General features: G+C 44.5%; 1 protein-coding gene across 1 annotated transcript in view; it reads left to right on the top strand.

Annotated features, from left to right (window-relative positions):
* LOC102206986 (ephrin type-A receptor 4-like) overlaps positions 1-5,954 on the top strand; it is a 27,947-nt gene that overhangs the window by 8,624 nt on the left and 13,369 nt on the right. The gene's annotated exons all lie outside the window — the stretch shown is intronic.

Below are 5,954 nucleotides of genomic sequence, written 5' to 3' on the forward strand. Positions count from 1 at the left end.
ATGCATGAAGAGGATGATGTGGACAAAATACTCATTTGCCTAATAATTCTGCACTCCCTGTAATTTGTTGTTACATTGAAAAGACACAACTTTGCACAAGTTTGCATTGCACTTTTTCCAACTTTCAGTACAACTTGGAGAGGGAATTGGGTGTATTTGGAAGACAAGTCAGCATCTTCCATGCTAATTACAGCCAAGAGTGGCAATCTGCTATCAACCAAAGCGATCACAAGGAGGTTTTTGGTGCAGCACTCTTTTTGCAACCAATTTCACCTGGTAGAAACCACTCACCCACTTGTCAAGGAATAGAAAATTTGCCACAAAAACCAGAGATTACCGGGGGTTGGTGACCTGTTTCTAGGCCTGTGCAGCGTTATCTCACGTTGAACATCAACATCAGCTGTCAGCATCTTAAAAATGTGCTCTTAGCTAGCTAGCAAGGATTAGCATTAACAACATTCCTCTTAATGCTTTAAAAGATTTTGGTGATTCATCCCTCCTGCTATACAAGCTCAAGCGACCGTTGATGGGTCACACTCAGGTTTGAGAGTTATCACTAGACAATCTAGGTTCTTGTAGTGCACTAAATGTCAGTGTGAGTGCACTGAAATAGCAACTGTCAGTGTGGAAGTATGAGTTCTGTGACACAGTAAGAGAAAAATAATTCACACACGCAAGGATTAGTTTGATTACCTCCTAAATAACTCCCACTTTCTCTTTTTGCATGAGTTTTTAAGGTGTTTATAAAGACACAGGAGAAAAATCTAGTCTGATAGTAAAACACCAAACAAGTACATTTAATTTTAAATGAAAAATCTATGCTTGTCTGCTGGAAATGTTTCATAGTTATATGTCTCCTGGTTCAATGGATTGTTACCCACATTAATATTATCTGCATGTGCACTTTTGCACTGGTAATGCATTTAAGCTTCTGCGACAGTTGCGGTTAATTTAAACTGAAACAAGTGTAGATTTAAAGGAGTAAAATGTGAGAAGTTCATTTTCAGTGTTGACGCAAAATAATGAGGATGGAGAGGATGAGCGGAGAAGATCTGGAGAGGAAGAAGGGATTAGATCATGAATGGGGTGAGAGAGGGGTTGAAAGAAGGCCACTGACAGCAGAAGGCATCAATACAGAGCTCCCCCTCCCCTGCTGGGGGTTTGTCACTTGGTGCAAAGGGGGCGAGTGGAGAAACACAAGAGAGAGGGAACTCCCCCTCTTTCTAAACCCTTGGTTAAGACCGAGGTCATGACTGAGCCTTATGAAGACGTCAAAAACTTTGGCTGACAGCCACACACACACACACACACACACTTGCAGAAAGAGTTTAGTCGCACAGAGCGGGGTCACGACCGAGGTGGATGAAGACGTCAAAAGTTTGACAGCTGCGATCCGTCTGGGAGGATCGGAAATGAGGGAGGAGAGACAACAGAGAGAATGTGAAATGTGAACGGCTGAAGAGGTGGAATGAAAGCGGAGCCTCCTGGTTTTCTCTCTCTCTGCTGGCCTCCTTTTTCTCTGTCGTCCGAATCTCCTCAATTCTGCTCGGTGCCTGGGAGGGTTGGAATGTTTCTGTGTGCGAGCGTGTTTGCATGTGTGTTCCCTCCATCCAGAGAGATTTCATGGTTGTGCTTCTTTCCAACGCACCTGCAGTGTCTCGTCAACAGCAGAAAGCAGTTGGACAGAAAGAGGCAGAGGGAGAGACGGCAACACTGAAAGAGAGATGATAGAAAGAGCAAGCGGATGATAGAATGAGTGCGTAATCGCTGTATTCAGTCCCTCTAATTATTGCATCGCATTTCTGGACTCCGGACATGTTGGACTGCTGACTTAGAGTGTGTGTATGTGCGAGTGTGAACAAGTGCACGTGTGTGTGTGACTGTGTCTGTCTGTGTACTGTATCTCTGATTTTCTGCCTAACAAAGCCCTCCTTCCAATATACTCACAGTTTGGAGGACTGCCCAGGAATGCCTAGAGAAGAGTGTGATGGGGCAAACAGAGAGGGAGGAGTTTGTGTCTCTGTGTGTGCATGTGTGTTTGTGTATATGTGCGCGTATGGCAGGTGACGAGGCAAGCAAAGACACTGGAATAGCACGAGTGATTGTTTGAAGTGAGCCAAACTCAGGTGGGGGAAATGCTTTGCATTCCTCCATAACAATCAGAGTGCGTGTGTGTGTCTGTCTGCGTGTGTGCTATTGTCTGCCTCTCCCAGGTTGTTCTTAATGTACAGGAGGTTTGCCAGCTTCACCAGGCTGTGTTGTAGCTCCCTGGCATGGGCACAAGCTCCGCTCTCCCTCTCTGTCTTGCTCCTATTATCCCTCCTTCTCCAACTCCTCTCCCCGATCCACAGTCAGGGGGTGGGGGTGTTGCTGCTGCTATGGTGGTGGTGGTGGCAGGGGGTGATGTGTGTCTGATAGGGAGGGGGGGTTATTGTTGCAGAGTCCCTTTCACATGCTAATGTTCAACACTGTTGGCTTTAGGCAGACACACACACACACTCACAAATCCACACACTTCTCGCTTCAGACCACCAGTTTATGTGAATATTTAAATTTAGACAAACTTAAAGCTGCAGCCTCGTTTGACGTTTTAAATGCAAGACTCCATTGACCCTGTAAAATACAAGCTAAAATTGGCTACAGGGGAACTTTGATTTTGGAGCCAGGCGGTCCATTCTAGGAAGTCCTACACTTGAAAAAGATAAGGATCCGATCCTATCTTCAGCCTCATCTCCAGCCTTTCCCCCAGCGTTTCCTTGGGCGTTAATTAAAATGGGGCATGACCCCTGCGATTAACAGCGTCCCTCCTTCTCGCGTGACGGTCTATCAATCCGTCAATCCATCCCTCCCTCCATCCATCACGCAGACAGGTGTCAGACCGGAGCAGTGAGGGGTACTTCCTCCATCTCCACCCCTCTGCTGGGAAGAACCAAGGGACGATGACAGCTAACACGGGGTCAAGGAGAATTCACGCAAACGCACACACACCCACCCTCACACACACACATGCATGCATACAGTGTGCCGACGAGGCTTTTAGTTGGATTTGGAATGAGCTGCATTTGCATTTTGGGTAGCAGAAGAATGCATATGCAAATGAAGACAATGCTGATAGTAATCAAAGGGCACCTTCTCCTGCATGTCTCTCCCTTCTCCCTCTCACTTCGTCTCCCCTCTCTTCATCTCTTTATCTTTCGCTTCTTGTCAGTGTTTTTCTCGTGCTGCCTCTCCCAGTCAACCTTCCCAATCCTTTACACTCTGTCACTTTGTCTCGCTTGTCTCAAGCAGCCGAACAGCTGATTGCTTTGTAATTATCGTCCTGTCTAACAGGCAGAATGTTAATGTGCCCACAGACACACACACACACACACACACACACACATGCGTCTTTGTTTTTTTTTCCAAATTTCCACCTTATCAGTAAGCGTGCTTCCCTATCGCTGCTGCTTTACCGGTCAAACCCAAGCTCTCGCGCGGCCTTCGGTAGCGTAGGGTTAATGTCGGGTTAATGACACCCTCATGGGCTCTCATTCCAGGTCACCAAAAACCCACCCTCCTCCAGTAACCGGTGCTAAAGGAGACACAAAAGACTACAGAGAAAAGAGAGAATAGAGACATAAGAGGGCGCTGAAGGAAGTTTATGGCTTCAAATACTTGCTTGCTTCTTTCTCTCCCCCCTTCAGCGTGTCGTCTTTGTTTGTGAGGAGGATGGAGGATTAGATGGGACAGAAACAAAAAGCAGTGTGCTACCCCCCTGGCAGATTCTTGTTGAGCCTTGTAATCAACCTCTAAGTCCTCCTCAGAGGTTCAGATAATTTTCTGTCTTACCTACACTGTTGATAAAGGAATGCGGAGAACAGCTGGAGAATGACTGTATTTTTATCTTGCACTTTATTGTCTAAACTGCCACAACACGATGAGTCACTCGCCACATGAAAGCCGTTCTTATCAGCCGTTTTATGAATTTACAGGTTTCGACCGAGTAGTTTTCAGCTGTGTGTACTTGTGCGCGGCACCCCTGGTATCGATATGGGGGTATAAAGAATGCCAGCCAACGCTTCAAAGGTTTCTCGTGGCTTGATACTGCGAGAGGAGAGCGATGTATGGAGAAGAGTTATCGGAGAAAGACAGATAAGTGGAGGTCGAGGAGGAAGTGCATGGGGAGCGAAGGAGGGAGACTGTGAAATGTGAAAGGGAGGGCAAATGAGTGTGTGAAAGAGCAAATCTGTGGAGGCTCACACAGATGGGGCAGGATGGTTGGTCTGAGTAGATTACAGAGGAGACTTCCTCCCTCTCATCTACCGACGAGAGTGTCATAAAGCATACTAACGCACTTAAACACAAACACGCACACACACACATCATTCCCAGATTCCGATCCACTCTCACTGGGATGTCTTCATCTCCCTGTGCAAATGTGAAAAGGGCTGGGGGGGAAAAAGCGGAGAATTGGGAAAGACGGTGGGATCGAGGAAGGAGAGTGAATAGGGTGTGATGATGAAAAAAGGTGTTGAAAAAATGATTGCAGTGGAAACAAATAAAGGATTTCCTTCTGAAAGTAAAGAGAGAGAAGAAATTGCTCTAAGCAGCCATGCCTTGCCATCTCTTTTGCTTCACCAGTGGATGTCAAGCAGTATAATTATGCACTCATTTATTGTATTGTTGTTCTGTCAATGCATGAACTCCCTGGTATACAGAGAGAAGATGTATCTCCCTCCACTCTTCCTCTGTCTCTCTCTCAGCCCCTCTCCTTCTCTGTTTCTCCTCTTTCATATATTTAAATGTCAATTATATTTGTGTGGGCTGCCGGCGCTGAGGAGTTTTGATGTATTCAGTTCTAGTGTTTCTGGTTTCTGCGTGTGAGTGGGAGCTGATCAGTAAGTGTTCTTTTAGGTGTTCCTTTCTTTGCTCATCAAAGTTAAAGATAAAAGAAGTCAACGTGCCCCTCCCCCCTCGCGCTGGATCTGTTTCTCTCTCCAGATTTTTCCTTAGCAGTTGTTTGTCTTCGGATCAAAACGCTGTCCAAGGAAAAACCTACTCCGCTTGTCAGTTTGAATTTTGCAAAGGCTCTCTAAACATTCAATACAGGCAAAAACAAAGAACTGTATCAAGGGTTAGGACCTTGGAAGTAAATGTTGACAGCACTAATTGCAGCCTGCCGCGGGGTGGACTTTAACTCCTATAATCTCATTAATTATTAATATGTTTGCAAAGATATCTTGCACAACGTTTCACACCAAAAATTATTGGGTGTATATTTGGAATCTAATATGCTCAGAATGTATTTCACTGCCTATAAAGAATTTATACATTTCATTTCAAATTTATTAGAAGTTATGAATTGAAGTCATGAACTGATTTTTAAACTTTGGCATGTACTAAATGCAGAACTGTAGAATGTAGAATGTACTCTGTTTTACACAACATACCTCGTTTATACAAATACATTATTTTTGCTTAAGTGCTTTCCATATAACATTTACACTCTGATGGATGCATCGGAGAGCACAATTTTAAATTCGAACCTGTTGCCACTGATTTTCAGTCCAGCCATATCAGGTTTTTTCAGCTAACAGCTCTTTGGGAGTCACCTTGTTGGTGGAAAGATTCTATGTTATGCTTCTCAAATTGTGATAATGTCTTCATAGATTCAACTAAAGAAATGGGGAAAAAACAATGTGTTTTTGCATCTAGGTTGCTAGTAACAACGTGCTAATGATAGAATATGAAATTGGTGCTTTGCCAGGTTGTCTGTTATGTCTAGACACAACACTGGTTTGTCCTTTGAGTTAGGTGCCTTTTATTCTTGAATGATAGGTCAGTGTTAAGTGACTTAGCAAACAGAAGATTATTTCCCTGAAAATGGTCAGGTAGAAAGACTGGACTGAAAATGAGTGAAGAAGTTGCCAATGTGGAAATCCTGAGACACTTTCAAAAAGCCTGGAGAATAATTC

This window comes from Pundamilia nyererei, unplaced genomic scaffold (assembly GCF_000239375.1).
Source record: "Pundamilia nyererei isolate P.nyererei 1_Seehausen unplaced genomic scaffold, PunNye1.0 scaffold00004, whole genome shotgun sequence".
NCBI classification, from domain to species: Eukaryota; Metazoa; Chordata; class Actinopteri; order Cichliformes; family Cichlidae; genus Pundamilia; species Pundamilia nyererei.